This window comes from Ochlerotatus camptorhynchus, unplaced genomic scaffold (genome assembly GCF_037179485.1).
Source record: "Ochlerotatus camptorhynchus isolate MF236.1 unplaced genomic scaffold, CSIRO-AGI_Acam_v1.1 ptg000185l, whole genome shotgun sequence".
In the NCBI taxonomy this organism is placed as follows: Eukaryota; Metazoa; Arthropoda; class Insecta; order Diptera; family Culicidae; genus Ochlerotatus; species Ochlerotatus camptorhynchus.
The window spans coordinates 4,391,343-4,409,803 of NW_027040675.1; the positions used below are offsets into that span (position 1 = coordinate 4,391,343).

At 40.2% G+C, this 18,461-nt stretch overlaps 1 long non-coding RNA gene across 1 annotated transcript in view; it reads left to right on the forward strand.

Moving 5' to 3' along the window:
• The first annotated feature begins 852 nt into the window (after positions 1-852).
• The window catches only part of LOC135702193 (uncharacterized), a 149,873-nt gene continuing 132,264 nt past the window's right edge, over positions 853-18,461 (forward strand). The window contains exon 1 of the long non-coding RNA XR_010517687.1: positions 853-1,664. This is a non-coding gene — a long non-coding RNA (uncharacterized LOC135702193). The remainder of the gene's footprint in view (positions 1,665-18,461) is intronic.

An 18,461-nucleotide genomic window follows, 5' to 3' on the forward strand; every position in this document is an offset into this window, starting at 1 on the left:
GAAATGAATGTAAATGATTTTCCATCCCTGGATACCGAGCACGTTATCCTACGTAAAATTTTCGGTCGTGTCTTGGAGACAACCTCCTACTTTTTCGTTCAGCCCAGTAACAATAAAAGTTAACCATTTGAATGTAACGAAGTGCTAAATTTTTCAATAGAGTATCATATTGACATTCTAGTAGTCATTGAATTTGGAAAATTAATAAATTTTACCGTAGGAATCTACTTTGGTGTGAAAACGCAATATTTAATATTTTTATTTTTTAAATAGCTAGTATCAACTTTCCTCTCATAAACCTTCACGAGATGATTTTCAAATCTGTAATAGAATCTTACATTTACCGTTTGGGTGTCGGAACATTTGATCAAATTCAATCAGACTTCATGCTGGAATTTCCTAATCTTTCCTTAAGATCCACCCTCAGCTCAACCTGATCATCTATTACGTAGCGAAAACATCCCCGTTCCGCAAATATTTGGTCCTTTTTCAATCTCTCAGGAGAGAAACCTACTACGCTCCCACTCTCCACCTCACAAACACATTTCAGCATAAACTCTCGCCATCCACCCAGCATTCCAGGACACAACCATAGCCAGGAACCGTCGCGTCGCTTTAGTCGATATCATCGGTAGCAGTCGGTGGCGGTGGCAGTGGCATAGACCAAGGATCCCATTCATGACCTGCTCTCGATTCGCAAAAGCAGTAGTAGCAGCAGCATCACCAGCAATCCGCAAATCACTGTCCAGTAGAGTCTCGGCCGGCACCCAGTGAGCAAGCATTTTCAGAAAGAGTCCCCCACCAAAAAAACGGTCGTCGTCGTTCTCGTCGTCGCCGTCGTCATCGTCGTCGTCGTTCGTAGTTTGCTTTTTGTGACAGGAAGACATAACCAGCATAATCATCCAGTTTTTCCTAAGCTCAGTGATTAGTGATAGCTGAAAGGGGCGTAAGAAGACCGCGAGGAAGAACAAGAGGTTAATCATCCGGGAAAATATCGCGTGATCCGTGTGGTTTGCAGCAGCGGACGGAAGAATCTCACCCGTTCAAGTGGAAAAGTGCGTGTCTTTTGGTCGTTTCAAAAATAAAAAGCGGAGGGCTGTGCCGTTACTCATAGCAGTTCGTCGTCGTCCTCGTCGGTCGGTGGAATTGTTGTGATATCTAAACCTCTGTGATGGGAATTTTATTTTGAAAGCCTCCCAACAAATTGCCAGGTGCTGGCCGGTGTCCCAATCGGAGCGAATAAAGGTGAATTCACTGCACGGAGAGAAATTCGGTGGTTGGAAATTTGTGGGTTGAAACGAAATGATGCAACTGGCCTGTCAGTGTCAATTCGAAGCAGCCCGAGAAGACGCAGTTGTCGTAGGTCAAGTGAACGGAGCTGAATCCTACATCTGCAGAATGTGCTAACTTTGAACCGGTTCCGGTTACAACGCAATCCGTCGGGCCATCGAGGAACGAGAGAGGGCAGCTTCACGCAATCATCAGCGGCGATTGTCGCACGCACGCACTCTTCAACAAATATAACGAAAACTCATAGCCGGCGACAATCGCTGATTGAATTTTCCACCGACGAAAACACCGATAAACCGAACCAACCATGTTCTCACTCTGCTCGAAACCAGCTTCCAGCAGTGCTTCGTCATCAAACCGCACTCAGCAGCACGGTAAGTTCCTCCCGACCTATAAATAGTGCATTACTGCGATGGGCATTTCGCGTTTTGGCATGGGCTACCAGGGGGTGGCAATGAAATGCAGCCATGAATTGGCTCTCAGTTGATTGAATTCGATGCTGGATCTGGGAAGTTCTGTTTTCGCTTCTGCCTGAATGGCTTTCTCCATGTGGTTCAATTTGGTACGTTGAACTCTATCTGGTTGTGGCTGGCTGTGGGTGGTGGTTCCCTATGTTGGTTGCTCTACTTTGAGTGCACGTTGGCATTTCCATTTAATGGTTAAGCAGTAAAAGGCAGCATCGTAGTAAATGTCGTATTACTTTTAACGAGCGCTAGAGAAATGGCATTACTTTGTTGCCCTTTCGGGTAGATGTGGTATTGGCCTTTTTGATTCATCGCATGATAATGAGTCAATCTGAATCATTTAGCTGAAGAAAGCATGTCTTTATCTGGTGACGATCATGAGATATTGGAATGAAAAAGGTCGTACCTGTGGGGTTCCACCAATCCGGAGAAAAGCCTGATTGTCCCGGGGTATGGTTTGGTGTCCATTGTGGGAGTTCTACTGAGAGCTTACCTATGCGTCCGTACGGGGTCGTGATCCGAGGGCAAAGAGTTCGAGAGACGTTTGCTGCGTGTTCTCGTTGTCACCCGTCGCGTCTGCTGAGGAGTGCACAGGGTTATGTGCGTGATGGATAGTGGGCGGCTCGCATCTCTATGCGGAGGGTACTGGTGCCACCTTTTGGCAGAAATTCAAAAGTAAAGTACCACACGATCGCTTACTTAAAAATGCAAAGGATTTTTCTAATGTTCGCAAAACCGGGCTTACTCATGCAATAGTTTTCAGGATTTGAGTAAATTACACTCAACAGTTTGGAAAATGCGTAGAACTGTACTCAAATTTAAATTAGTCTCAGTGGCCATCGTGACCACAGTTGACCTATTTGTGACCCTCAGAACCAGGCAACTACAAGTACACTAGACGTCCGATAACTGAAACATGTTTACTTTTCAATTGGCGACTGGCATTCGCTAACTGAAATGCGTTCCACGTGTTAAGCCCAATCTATTTCTCCTACACTGCCCATTAATGAGAAATTGGCTAATATACCATTTTTGTCAAAATCGAGAAAATTGTGTTACTTGATAGGTGATAGGTCCCTACTGCATAAACTTTCCAAAACAAAATGATTTGCGAGGATAACGACTTGAAAAACTAGATGGCTAATGTGCAATATAAATGTATCCGTATCAGGTGGTAAGTCACTCTGCCACCTTGTTTTGTTTTTTTTTTACTTTATTAGAGAGATTGAGTGTTGTTCACAACCACCATGAGAAATAATTTTTCAATCTTTTCTGGCAGCACTGCCTAGAGCAAAAGCATGTTTACATTCGTTTTTGTTTTTGTTATTTTTTTTTGTGAAGGAGACACCTCCCTCCAGCAATCGGTAGGATTCCACAGAAAACTGGTCGGGACATGGAAGTAACACTCACTTCCGCAATTGGGACATTGAAAAAACAGACAATTTAGCCTCTAGAACAAGCTAGAATATCTGCAACTGTGTATGAATGAAAGAGCGAATAGTAATTAACACGTCAATTATTGACTGATAGCTAAAGAGAGGTATTTCTTTCTAATTCTAAAATCTTTCAATACTAAATCAGAGAGACCCATACTACTAGCTGCGGCGTACAAAAAAGTTCATATTCTTATTGAAATTTAGATCCAGCGATTGCTTAGAAAGGGGCATGCTCGGCTGGGTTATCATGACTTTATTGCGACTGGAATTCGTTTGGAATGAATTAGAGAAGGCCTTACTGGTTTTAGCCAGGATCTCCAGCATGAGAATTTGACGGCTGAGGGAGTACTTTTTGAGATCGGAGTCGGACATATACAGCACACTCTTTTAGATAGGTGATGCGGATGACGATCAGGGATGAGAATTTTATTTTTTGTAACTTTTTTACGTTGACGGGTGCTTTTTAATGGGACTCCATGCTTACACTGTGCATAATTAAATTGGTAAATTTTTGGTGAGAGCAAAAAAAAAAGAATTCTGTTTGTAGACAAATAGAGATGTAATGGTTGCCAGTAATCATTAATCTTCGCTCAACGTTTTGACAGCTAGCTTGACATGCAAAAACACACAGAAACACTTTCCGACACCCAAAAACACACGCGAAACACAATTCACACAGACACAATATTTCCAAAATTTTCAAGAACGTCCTGAACTACGAACAGGTTTTAAGATTTTTCAGATAAGCTCTGATAGCTGCAGGACAGTTCGATAGATTTCAGAAAACTTCTAGAAACTCAATGATGATGAAAAAGCTTCAGAGCAGTCCCATTAACTTAAGGAAAAATGCAAGAACTTAATAGAAGTACTTAGGTTGGGCTATCGAGAAATTTATGAGAACCTAAATAAGAGCATTGAATTAGGAACCAAGATTAGCAAGACAAAACCTCTAGCGCATTGGGTTTGCATTATATTGAATTGGTCTTTGGTAAAGTTTCTCGGTTTAACATGGGCCTTCATCTCGTCACCTATGTGATTCCTAATCTTCTAATCGTTGTTCCCTAATTTGAAGTGGTTAAGACTAGGGTTCTGATGCATGGTCATTATCGGTGTCATAGCTTGTTTTTGTTGTTAAGGAATCCAATTTTGACTGACGCGCCTTTGGAGGGTGCTCCAACTCCGAAGGGTATAAATAGCGGAACCTTTCAGCTAGAATCGATTCCGTGCGATGAAGGCAAGAATGACAACTCTATCAAAACCGAATACTTCATCATTTCTCAATAGTGATGGAGTAATACGACATGCACTAAACTAAGAACACGGAATATACAAATTAGATCAACTTACTGGTCGCAGTGGTGTTATGTCCCGAACAGATGAAAAAAAAAATCAATAGGCAAACGAGCTCTTTTTAATCATCGAGTTGCTGTTTTTAACCATGTAGTCATACTAACAAATGAAAAAATTGACGACGGTTTTTGAATGTGGATGACTCGATTAGACTCACGATGTTCTGCTCAGTAAGCAAAAACGGTCACTCTACGGCCACCGAGCCCTTCATATCACATCATACCGCTAGAGTTGTTGTAACCATTCAAACCCGGCACCGACAACAACGACAAGTTACGCAAAATGCATGATAAACAAGCGATTTCACCATAAATCTCTTTGATATGGATATTCTTGGGACCGTATTATTCTGCTCAGTAAGCAAGCCACTGCAAGCGACAATCTTTCAAATCCGAAAAGTCAAAGCTCCGAAAAAGCTCTTTGGCCTTCATTAAGTTCCATTTTCATGCGACGTTATTTCCGATACATAACTGGAGCGGTCACTACCCAAGTCTTGCCACTACTAACAAGCCACAAAAAATTAACAAGTCGGAGCTAGGGCCCGATGAAAAATCCTACTCCAGTAGCGCATCACGAAAATTTTATCACCAAGCTTAGCCAAAGGCAGCTTAGGATGTGTTGTTGTAGAAGTCCAAGTTGCAGTCTTATTTATGAAAAGTTTGTACTTTTTCTGAGTCTGAAAATTTCGTGACTAAAATTCGTTCTCATATAAGAGAAAATACGTTAAATTAAATTCGTATATTTTGATTAGAGATAAAAATCTTGGAGATATTTCATAATATTTCATATAAATAAAAACATTCTCTTTACAGTCGCTTTAACAATTTTAGGTGGTTCGTGACTTGTATGGGAAAAAAGATTTAAAGCAGTGACCTTTACCGTGCGAGGAATAGATGCGAAGCACTACACCAGGACGGACTTCTTTAAATAAGTTATTTTTCTTAATTTTGACGTAGGATTACGTCTTCCAGCAAGTTATTGAGGGTGCAATTTTCAAATACCAAAATCGACCGCGTTACGAAAAGTGGTCAGGTTTTGACCTCTTATAACTCTATCAAAAGCGGATGGATTTAAATTCTAAACAAACCAATCGATTGGAAATGTTTTTACGAATCCACTATTGAACACTTTATCAATATTCAATAGGTCGCTATTGAAAACTACATAAATGTCCAAATGTTGCAGTGGTGATCAAAATTATCACCGATTGCCTGCATAAAGCGCTTTCCCTAACACAGATTTCAAAATCGAATTCCATCAGGTCTCGCCGAATGGTGCTTATTGAATCACCGACTATGGTGGTGTCCGGTCGGTCGTCATCAGCAGCAGCAGTTCTCCAGTACACAACGAAAGGCTGCCCGCTTGCAGCAAGCTGCAGCCCACATGAGCGTCCATTAACCAAAAAAATGAGTCGCTGTGGGCCATCTATGCCAAGCACGTCCTTCTCCCAATCAACATGTTGTGTTGAACGCCCTAATAGCTCAGCATTACTCAACCATTACGACAAAATAGTCCTCTTCAGGACCACCATAAATTTGTTAAATAGTATTTTCTGGACATTTGTCAAGGTCCTGACATCAATCGGATGTCAGTTCCCATAAGTTTAAATCTAACATGGCATGCATTTTTAAAGCAACATTGGGAGTGCAATTTCCAAAACCCAAGTCAGTCGCAGCATGAAAGTGGTCTGATGTTGATCCAAAGACGATAAATTTTAATTCTTGATAACCCAATCGATAGGAATTTTTTCTACGAGTCTGTTAAAATTAAGACTTAAGAAATATAAAATAGCACGAATGTGCAACTGTTGCTATGATAGTAAAAATTATCACCGATTGCATGCGAAAAGCACTCTCCCTAACACAGATTTTAAAATCGAATTCCATCCGGTCTCACCGAATGGTGCTTATTCAATCGCGGTTCTTTTCAGGACCACCATAAATGATTGTTGTTTAAGAGTTAATTATCATTGAACGTTCGCTCGCATTGCTGCCAGCCACATCACCCCCAAAGCTCTTTCATAATGTACCCAGCAACCTAAAGTTTGTGGTCAAATGCGTAACAGTACTATATTTAAGTGGTACATACAAATTCACGCAGTGACCGAATACCACATGACCTTGTCAATTAACCAGGAACACTTCGAATTACGGTAAGGTTTTCTGCAGGACGCTAGCAAAAGCAAAATAATTTCGAATATGAATCAACATCTTGAAAACTAAGACCGCTGTAATTTTGACGTCTTTGCAAGAGTTTTATATTTTAGACTAAGAAACAACTTTGTGCAAGACGCCAACTTTCTAAAATAAATTATTAAAAAGTTACATGTTGAATAGCATACAAGTTTAGTACAACTAATTCTCGAACAAAAGATGGCACATTTAAAAAACTCACTCAAGTGACTTGCTTAAGAGTTGTTAATTTTGTTCCGCTAGATTGCATTGCTGAACCACTGTGTAACGAACCTGCATTCAAACTTTTTTTTTTTTAAATTGGGTTTTTGATTATAAAGCTGTACGCTATTTGGATCTTTACAGTATCGCCACTCTAAAGCAATTCATCCACGTGGTTAATGAGAACAACCATATGCAAACAGATGTCATCTACACTGACCTATCAGCCGCCTTCGACAAGTTGAACCATCCTATAGCGATCGCCAAACTTGATAGGCTCGCATCCTATCTATCTGATCGTCAGTTGGAAGTTGCAATCGTCGGCTGCCGATCTCATTCGTTCCCTGTCACTTCGGGTATTCTGCAAGGTAGCCACCTTGGCCCGTTGATGTTTCTTGTGTATTTCAACGACCTCAATTTCGTCCCCGACGGTCGACGACTGTCGTTCGCAGACGATATGAAAATCTATTTCCGAATCCAAGCCATCGCTGACTGCCACCTTCTCCAACTCCAATTCAACGCTTTTGCTCATTGGCGCTAACTGAACCATATGGTTGTAAATCCAACAAAATGTTCAGTAATCACGTTCTCACGGAAGAAACATCCAAAATACATTCAGTTATATCCTAGAAGGCATTGACGTACATCATGTGAATTACATTAAGGATCTGGGAGTCATCTTAGATTGTCAACTCACATACAGCCAGCATATCTCGTACGTGATCGACAAGGCATCCAGAACGCTCGGCTTCATTTTCAGGATAGCTAAAAGTTTCACGGACATCTAATGTTTGACGGAGATCTACTGCTCCCTCGTCCGATCGGTGTTAGAATATTGCTGTCCTGTATGGAATCCCAATTACCAAACCAGTGTACAAAGAGTATACTCTATTCAACGACGATTCATCTGGTTTGCCCTTCGACGATTGCCTTGGAGGGATCCTCATCGCCTTCCAAGCTACGAAAGTCGGTGCCAGTTAATTTACCTGGATCCTTTGTGGAGTCAAAGAGATACGACAAGGGCCCTGTTTGTGGCAGATAGTCTACAGGGCAGAATCCATTGTCCTTCTATTCTACAACAAATCGACGTTAACGTTCAACCACGGGCACTCCGTAGCTACGCAATGCTGAGGATACCTTTTTGTCGTACAAACTATAGTTCGTATGGTGCTATCAATGGGCTACAAAGGGTTTTCAATCGTGTTGCTTCCTTTTTCGATTTTCACTTGGCACGCGAGACGCTGCGTCAGAGATTCCGTAATATATTTTTAAGAATTAGGAATTAAGTTGGACATCACGGCCTTGCAGCTTGTTATTTCTTGACTATATTGTATTTTCTAGTATTGCTTAATCCACCATTAGGACTAAACCCAGTCTGTTGATTAAGAACCAAATTAACAAATAAACAAATGAGCATGGCCTTTCTTCCAAGATTCATAGACAAATTTAAATGTGTGTCTTCGACAGTCAAACATTATTAAACTATGGAGAGTATGGAAAAAAATATCAGATTTTCCCACAAAAACCTCCCTTGCCACTTTTTAGGAACCCTACTCTACGCAACTAATACTGGGTTAACGATCATTTGAAACACGAGACGCAACGACGTTATTACCCTTGCTGCAGCAATCTGTCACAAGGATTCTCCAAAGGTTTAACTTACCTGTCGGTCAACCACTAGAACGAAACCATACAAAGACAATGCTATCTTTTTTACGAACCCCCTTTTGCAAAACCATCCACTCCATGGGAAACCCATTCCACCCGCAAGCAACTCTCAATCAATCAAATCCTCCCGCACCCCAAAGGCGGTTCCGAAAGCGAATCGCGTCTCAACATTCATTCACCATTTCATCGTTGTTAATGATAATCATCTACCCCCCATCCTTCCCGTTTGCCAATTCCCGTTGAAACCCTTCGGCTCGGATATTGGAGCGCCACCTGTGCTTCGATGCGGAACGCTTCACAGTTCCACAGTTTCAGGCATCTATCTCTGTTGCGGTGGCGGTGAATCCACCCATCCGTCAATCCGTCCCAAACCGCCCCCCCCCCTCCCCGGAATCATCTCGTTAAACCGTACTTCACGTGCCATGTTGCTCGTTGCCTTCTAATTGAGTGATTATACGCGATAGCGACACACTCGGCAGCCTAGGACATCCCCCGACACTTGTCATATAGAGGATCCGGTAGAACGGGTTTATCAGCGTGTTACTGTTGGCTGGGGGGTCCTTGAAACCGATAGCGGTGATTATCATAACTTACGGGACTGGTGTACCGTGCCCGACGGTTGCTTTGACACTGACCACGGTGACTTCGAAAACAAACGATTCTTCTTCTTCTTATTCGCATTTAAAGCTTATTGCGAGCTCTCCGCTCAGAGTTCTAAGATGCGCTTCTATACAGTTATTGATTGAGAGCTTTCGATGCCAGGCACAATTTTTGCATTTAGTATAATTGTGTGGCAAGAACAATCATACTCTATTATTGACCGAACCGGGAATCGAACCCAGCCAGCTGCGCCTTAACCGACTGAGCTAAAGGAGGCCCCAGAAACAATCGCTTGGCGGGGAGAAATTAGCTCTACGGACATATCCGATGAAGGTTGAAAATCGGAACAATTTCTCCCCGCATGCCGGTCCGGAGACGTTACCGGAGCCACGTAGCACAAGCCGAAGAAAAACGGATCGAGTTTCCCGGGTTCTTAATTTACTGCAAATGATGTTACGGAAACCGGTTTGTCATCATCTCGCGTTTCACCTGTAACAACAACACCACTTCGGGATGACAATGTCCCGGTTCGTTTTTCTACACGTAGCTAGACGCTTCTATCCGAGGGAAAGTTAGCAGCTGGTTAAACGAAGTGCGAGAACGACGACAGTAGTGCGCCGGCAGTGCCAGTAATCACCATTAAATGCTTCATTTCAACTCGATGAGTTTAGGAAGGGGGGCGGGGGACCACTCCATCATAAGGTGCAGCATCAGTTCCTCCTGACTCAACACTCGAACGGTTGCCGAGATGGCTGCTTGATGGGTTCTCGATGGGACGGTTAATGGCGAAAAGATTTCCAACCGTGGATGTAAACATCTTGTTTGTGGAGGAGCAATATGGTGGTAAATGGAGGGCTATAATGAACTCATAATCACCTCGATAAATCATGATGGCTTGAGTGGGCGATGGGCGAAGCGTTTTTGCATAAGAAGCTTTCCGGTGCGATACTGAACTGTCTGTGTTGGATGATGGAAATCCATTTTATGAGGATCGGAATTATTCGATGCATAACTGGCAGATGGTTTTTGGAATTTTGAAGACAAGCGTTGCCCAGGCGTGAAGTATAGTTTTCAGCCTTACTGAACTTCGTATCCAGTTCAAATATTCAGACCTAATCCCAATACTGTGGTCACAATTCGTAGGTATTCCGATGAAGCTTAAAGTCTGAGGCCACGCGTCCGAAATTTTTGTTATAATCGATGTTTGACGTCATTCTGGAATCCAAAATGGTGACTTCCGGTTTTTGAAAAAACTGTTAAATACCCACCAATATGGATCTTCCTGGAAAATGGACGACGTGTAGAGGCCGGATTTTTTTTGACCCTACTTTATACATATTTTAGGAACGGGGACGACGTGTAGAGGCCGGAAATTGATGTTTGACACCATTTTGGATTCCAAAATAGCAACTTCCGGCTCTAGAAAACTGATAAGTACCCTACACTATGGGTATTTTTGAAACTGAGATGACGTGTAGAGGTCGGAAATCGTGGTATGACTCCATTTTGAAATCCAATATGGCGACTTCCGGTTCTAGCAATACTTTCAAGTACGAAATGTCCAGATCATTTGAAGGAAATTCAGTGAAGCTCCGAGAACTTCAGGATAGCGAGATCTTCAATGAAGCTCCGAGGCTTTAGGGGAGTTTCGAGAACTTCGGTAAAATTTTGAAACTGCAGGTCAGCATTCTACCAAATACAATTTCCTTCTAAGAATTGACTTAAATTTCTGAGAACTTCCCTAAGCTCCCGTGATTTCGCAAATGTGTTCAAAGCGCTCTAGAGAACTTCTTTTATGTTCTTTGAAAATTTTGGTCGTGTTTGAACACTTTAAGCGTTCCTAAAGTTCTGGGAAATTTCCACTTAAGTCTCCAAAACTTACCTCAAGTTTACAGAACATTCCTCGAATATACGGAACTTCCCTGAAGCTCACGGAACTTTTCAAATTTGTTCGATACTTTCTCAAAGTTCTAGGCATTAACAGGAATGCTCGGAACTTACCTGAAAATCTAGGAATAGTTAAAGAATTCTTAGACCATCCCAGAAGTGCTCGAACTTTGCAGAACATTCTATAAATTTCAGAGCTTCCCGGAAACTTCGAGAACTTTTCAAAAAAATCCGAAAACTTTCCTGAACATCTGAGAACTGAGAATTTTTTTGACACTTTCCTAAAGTTCTAGGCATAACAAAGAATCCGTGGAAGTTCCCTGAAATCTAAGAATAGGGCAAATGACGGCTTCGGGAATACCTTATTCTATTATCGTCAGGCGGTAAACGTCCTTGAGAGTTCAATTTTGGCATGTGGATACATTGTGTTTCAGAGCATCTATTGGCCAAATTTGAGTGCTCTAGGCCTTCGTTTATCCCCACAGACGATAATAGGTTAAGGTATCACCGAAGCAGAAATTTCTCCTAGTTAAATAATTATTGGACAATCCAAGAAGTACCAAGATTTTGCACAACATTCTTGAAAATCCAGAGCTGCCTGCAAATTCTGAGAGCTTTTCAAAAAAAATCGTAGAACTTTGCTGAAGATCTGATAATTTCGTAAAACTCCGATACTTTTCAAGAAATTCCAAAAATTTCGAGAAATTCCCAGAATTTTCGAACGTTTCCCAGAAAAAACTGAATGCTCCCACAATTTCCATGATCTTCTCTATAAATCCTAGAACTTCCCATAAAATCCCAGATCGCCTAAAAAATTTCAAAAATTTTAGAGAACTTTCAAGAAGTTCCGATAACTACTCAGACGATCTGGGAACTGCACCGAAGTTCCGGGAACCATCCATAAATTTCGAGAACATCACGGAAGATCCAACAGCTTCACAGAAGTTCCATATAATTCTCACAAATTCTGAATACTAGTAGAACTAGATCATCTAGATCTCGTAAAGTTCCGAAAATTCCGAGAGTTTCCAAGAAAACCCACAAGCTGCCGAGCAGATCCGAGAACTTCCCAGAAATTCATGGATTTTTCCAAAAAATCCAAGAATTTCCAAGAAGCTCTCAGAACTTCTCAGAAATTCTAAAATCATCCTAGAAGATCTGAGTACATCCCCAATTTCCGAGATCTTCGCTATAAAACCTAGAACTTCCCAGAAAATCCGCAAAATTCTCGAAAATTTCAAAAACATTAGTGAGTTTTCCATAAGTTCCGGTAAGTACTCAGAAGTTTTGGGAACTGAACACTTCGCATACATATTGAGAAATTCACAGAAGATCCAACAACTTCCCAGAAGTTCAGTGTACTTCAGACAAATTCCGAGTACTACTAGATCTAGACCTTCTAGATAATGGATCATCTCAGAAATTCCGATACTTTCCCAGAAGGCCCTCGAACTTCCTAGTAGATCCAAGAACTTCCCAGAAATTCCTAGAACATTCCAAAAAATCCGAGAATTTTCAAGAAGATATTAGAACTTCTCATAAAATCTAAAATCCTTCTAGAAGATTTAAGTGCATCCCACAATTTCCGAAATCTTCTCTATAAAACCTAGAGCTTCCCATAAAATCTGAAAAGTTTCAAAAATTCCACAAATATTAAACAAATTTCCAGAAGTTCCGGTAACTATCAGAAGATCTGGGAACTGCTCACTTCGCATACATTTTGAGAACTTTACGGAAGATCCAGCTACACAGAAGTTCTGTGTACTTCAGACAAATTCCGAGTACTACTAGATGTAGATCTTCTAGATCTAGGAACGACCCAGAAATTCCGAGAGTTTCCCAGAAGACTCTTCCTTCCTAGCAGATCCGAAAATTAATCAAAACTTCTAAAATTTACCTGGAAGATCAGAGAAATTCTGAGGGCTTTCCAGTATTTTCGAGAGCATCCCATTAGTTCCGAGAATTTCTAAGCAAATTCGAGAACTCTCCAAAAAACTGCATTTTCAATACAATCCGAAAACTTCCCAAGAATTCCGAGAGCTTCCCAGAAGATCCATAAACTTTCCAGAAGATCCAAGAATTTCGCAGAAATTCTGAGAACTTCCTAGAGTTTTCGAAAACTTCCCCGGAAGATGCGAGAACTTCCCAAAAATTTCGAAATCCCCCCATCACTTCTGAGAGCTTTCCAGAATTTTCGAAAGCTTGCCAGAAATGCCAAGAACCTCTTAGAAGATTTGCGAGTTTTCCAGAAAATCCGAAAACTTACTCGAAATTCTGAGGACTTCCCAAAAATTCCGAGAACTGCCCAGAATTTCCGACAACTTCTCAGAATTTCAGATTCTGATTCTTCCAAGATGCGTACACGACGAAGAACATCCGAGAAATGCCCACAATTTATGTGAGCTTCCCAGAAGATTCTTCCAAGACCTGTTCAGAAGATCCTTGAATTTCCCAGAAATTCCAAGATCTTCTCAAAAACTCCGAGAACTTTCCAGAAGATCTCAGAACTTTTCAGAAATTCAAAAGACTTCCTTGAAAATCCGAGTACATCCCATAAATTCTGAGACCTTCTCTATAAATACTAGAATTCCCAGAAAATGCGAGAACTTCTCAAAAATTTAAACAAATAATAGAAAACTTTCCATAAGTTCCCATAATCACTCAGAAGCTCTGGGACCTGCACACTTCGCATAAATTTTGATAACTTCACAGAAGATTCAACAGCTTCCCAGATGTTTTGTTTACTTCACACTAACTCCGAGTACTACTAGATCTAGATCTTCTATATTTTGGAACGTCCCAGTAATTCCGAGAGTTTCCCAGAAGACCCTCGAACTTTCTAGCAGATCCGAAAACTTCACAAAAATTCTTAGAACTTTCCAAAAAATCCGAGAATTTTCAAAAAGATCTCAGAACTTCTCATAAATTCTAAAATCCTTCTGGAAGATTTATGTGCATCCCACAATTTATGAGATCTTCTCTATAAAACTTAAAGCTTCCCAGAAAATCTGAGAACTTTCAAAAATTCCAAAAATATTAAATAATTTTCCAGAAGTTCCGATAACTATCAGAAGATCTGAGAACTGCTCACTTCGCATACATTTTTAAAACTTTACCGAAGATCCAACAACTTACCAGAAGTTCTGTGTACTTCAGACAAATTCCAAGTACTACTAGAACTAGATCTTCTAGATCTAGAAACGACCCAGAAATTCTAAGAGTTTTTCCCAGAAAACTTCCCAGAAATTCCTAGAACTTTCCAAAAATCCGAGAATTTTCAAGAACATCTCAGAACTTCTCATAGATTCTAAAATCCTTCTAGAAGATTTAAGTGCAACCCACAATTTCCGAGATTTTCTCTATAAAACCTAGAACTTCCCAGAAAATCTCAAAAATTCCAAAAATATTAGAGAATTTTCCAGAAGTTCCGGTAACTATCAGAAGATCTGGGAACTGCTCACTTCACATACATTTTGAGAGCTTTACGGAAGATCCAACAACTTCCCAGAAGTTCTGTGTACTTCAGACAAATTCCTAGTGCTACTAGATCTAGATCTTCTAGATCTAGGAATGACCTAAAAATTCCGAGAGTTTCCCAGAAGACCCTCGATCTTCCTAGCAGATCCGAAAATTTCACACAAACAAGATCTCTCCAAAAACATCGAGAATTTCCGAGAATATATCAAAACTTCTAAAATTTCCAGGAAGATCTGAGAAATTCTGAGAGCTCTCCAGTATTTTCGGAAGCATCCCATTAGTTTCGAGAATTTATCAGAAGGTTTGAGAACTTTCAAAAAAACTGTGCATTTTCAACACAATCCGAAAAGTTCCCAAAAATTCCGAGAACTTACAAGAAGTTCCATAAACTTTCCAGAAAATACAAGAACTTCCCAAAAATTTCAAAATCTTCCCATCACTTCCGAGAGCTTTCCATAATTTTCAAAAGTTTTCCATGAATTCCGAGAACCTCTAAGAGGATTTTCTTATTTCCCAGAAGATCCGAAAGCTTACTATAAATTCTGAGGACTTCCCAAAAAATTCGATAACTGCCCAGAATTTTCGAATATTTCTCAGAATATCAGATTCTGATTCTTCCAAGATTCGTACACTTCGTAGAACATCCGAAAGTTTTCCATAATTTATGTGAGCTTCCTAGAATTTTTTTTTCTAAAAAACCGTTCAGAAGATCCTTGGATTTCCCAGAAAATCCAAGAACTTCCCGAAAATCCGAGAACTTTCAAGAAGATCTCATAGCTTTTCAGAAATTCTAAAGACTTTCTTGGAGATCCGAGTGCATGCCAGATATTCTGAGACCTTCTCTATAAATACTAGAACTTGCCCAAAACTCCTAGAACTTCTCAAAAATAAAAATAAAATAAAAAAAAAACAGAACTTTCCAGAAGTTATGATAATCACTCAGAAGCTCTGGGACCTGCACACTTTGCAAAAATTTTGAGACCTTCACAGAAGATCCAACAACTTCCTAGAAGTGTTGTGTACTTTACACTAACTCCGAGTACTACTAGATCTAGATCTTCTAATTTTTGGAACGTCCCAGTAATTCCGAGAGTTTTCCAGAAGACCCTCGAACTTCCTAGCAGATCCAAAAACTGCACAGACATTCTTAGAACTTTCCAAAAATTAGATAATTTCCCAGAAGATCTCAGAACTTCTAAAATCTTCCTCGAAGATATGAGTATGAGAGCTTTCCAGTATTTGCGAGAGCATCCCATTAGTTCCGAGAATTTCACAGAAGATTTGAGAACTTTACTAAAAAAAAGTGCATTTTAAACACAATGCGCAAACTTCCCAAAAATTCCAGAAGTTCCATGAACTTTCCAGAAGCTCCATAAACTTTCCAGAAGATCCAAGAACTGCGCAGAAATTCAGAGAACTTCCCCAGAAGATGCGAGGACTTCCCAAAAATTTCGAAATCTTCCCATCACTTCCGAGAGCTTTCCAAAATTTTCGAAAGCTTGCCAAAAATGCCCAGAACCTCTTAGAAGATTTGTGAATTTCCCAGAAGATCCGAGAACTTACTAGAAATTCTGAGGACTTCCCAAAAATTCCGAGAACTGCCCAGAATTTCCGACAACTTCTCAGAATTTCAGATTCCGATTCTTCCAAGATGCGTACACGTCGAAGACCATCCGAGAAATGCCCACAATTTATGTGAGCTTCCCAGAGGATTCTTCCAAGAACTGTTCAGAAGATCCTTGAATTTCCCAGAAATTCCAAGAACTTCTCAAAAACTCCGAGAACTTTCCAGAAGATCTCAGAACTTTTCAGAAATTCAAAAGACTTCCTTGAAGATCCGAGTGCATCCCATAAATTCTGAGACCTTCTCTATAAATACTAGAATTCCCAGAAAATGCGAGAACTTCTCAAAAATTTAAAAAAATAATAGAGAATTTTCCAGAAGTTCCGGTAAATACTCAGAAGTTCTGGGAACTGCACACTTTGCATACATTTTGAGAACTTCACAGAAGATCCAGCAACTTCCCAGAAGTTTTGAGTACTTCACACTAGCTGCGAGTACTACTAGATCTAGATCTTCTAGATGTCCCAGTATTTCCGAGAGTTTCTCAGAAGACCCTAGCAGTTCCTAGCAGATCCGAAAACTTCACAGAAATTCTTAGAACTTTCCAAAAAAATCCGAGAATTCCCAGAAGATATCAGAACTTCTAAAATCTTCCTGGAAGATATGAGTACTTCCCAGAAATTCTGAGAGCTTTCCAGTATTTTCGAGAGCATCCCATTAGTTCCAAGATATCCTCAGAAGATTTAAGAACTTTCCAAAAAAAAAACGTGCATTTTCAACACAATCCAAAAACTTCCCAAAAATTCCCAGAAATTTCCAGAAGATCCTAGAACTTCGAAGAAATTCTGAAAATGTCCTAGATTTTCCGAGAACTACCCCAGAAGATGCGAGAACTTCTGCAAAATTTCGAAAACTTCCCATCAGCTTTCCAGAATATTCTAATGCTTGCCATAAATGCCGAGAACCTCTTAGAAGATTTGCGAATTTCCCATTTGCGATTCTGAGGACTTCCCAAAATTTACGAGAACTGTGCATAATATTCGAATATTTTTTCAGAATTTCAGATTCTGATTCTTCCAAGATGCGTGCGCTTCTAAGAGCATCCGAGAGCCACAATTTATGTAAGCTTGCAAAAAGATTCTTCCAAGAACTGTTTATAAATTCCATGAACTCCCCAAAATTCCGAGAACTTCCCAGAAAATCTACGAATTTCACAGAAATCCCAAAAATTTCTCAGAAGCTCAGAGAACTTTCCATAAATTCTGAGATGGAAGATGGAAGAAGGTTTCCATTTTTTCTAACACTCCCAAGCACTTCTCAGGAGTTCAAAGGACTTTACAATAATTCAAATATCGTTCCAGACTTTTCGAAATCTTCCCATAAAATCCGAGAACTTCCTAAACATTTCGCAAACTTCTCATCAGTTCTGAGAGCTTACCGTGATTTTCAAAAACTTGCCTGGAATTCCGAAAACTCCTCTGAAGGTTTGCGAACTTCTCAGAAGATTCGAAAACTTACTAGAAATTCTGATGACTTCCCAAGCATTCCAAAAATTGACCAGAATTTCCGAAATTTTTTCAGAATTTCTGATTTTTCCAGAAGATTCTTCCAGAACTGTTCAAAAATTCCAAGAACATTCCGAGAACTTCCCAGAAGATCGGCAAATTTGATAGAAATACCAAGAACTTCTGAAAAATTCCGAGAACTTTCCAGAAACTCTAAGAACTATAAAAAACATTAGCATTTTCGTAGAAATTTCAAGAATTCCCATCAGTTCTGAGAGCTTTCCAAAATTTTCAATTCCAAGCACGTCTCAGGAGTTCAAAGGACTTTACACTGATTCAAAGATCGTCAGAAATTTCGAAATCTTCCCAGAAAAAACGAGAACTTCCTAAAAATTTTCGAAAACTTCTCATCAGTTCTGAGAGCTTTCCATAATTTTCGAAAACTTGCGAGGAATTCCGAAAACTCCTTAGAAGATTTGCGAATTTCTCAGAAGATTCGAAAACATACAAGAAATTCTGATGACTTCCCAAGCATTCCAAAAACTGACCAGAATTTCCGAAAACTTCTCAGAATTTTTGATTCTTCCAAAAACTGTTCCGAAATTCCAATAACGTACAAAACATTCTGAGAACATCCCAAAAGATCGGAAAATTTCATAGAAATACCAAGAACTTCTAAGAAGCTCCGATAACTTTCCAGAAATTCTGAGAACTACAATGAAGATTTGCATTTTCCTAGGAATTCCAGGAATTCCCATCAGTTCTGAGAGCTTTCCAGTATTTTCGAAAGCTTGCCAGGAATTCCGAATGCTTCTTAGAAGATTTGC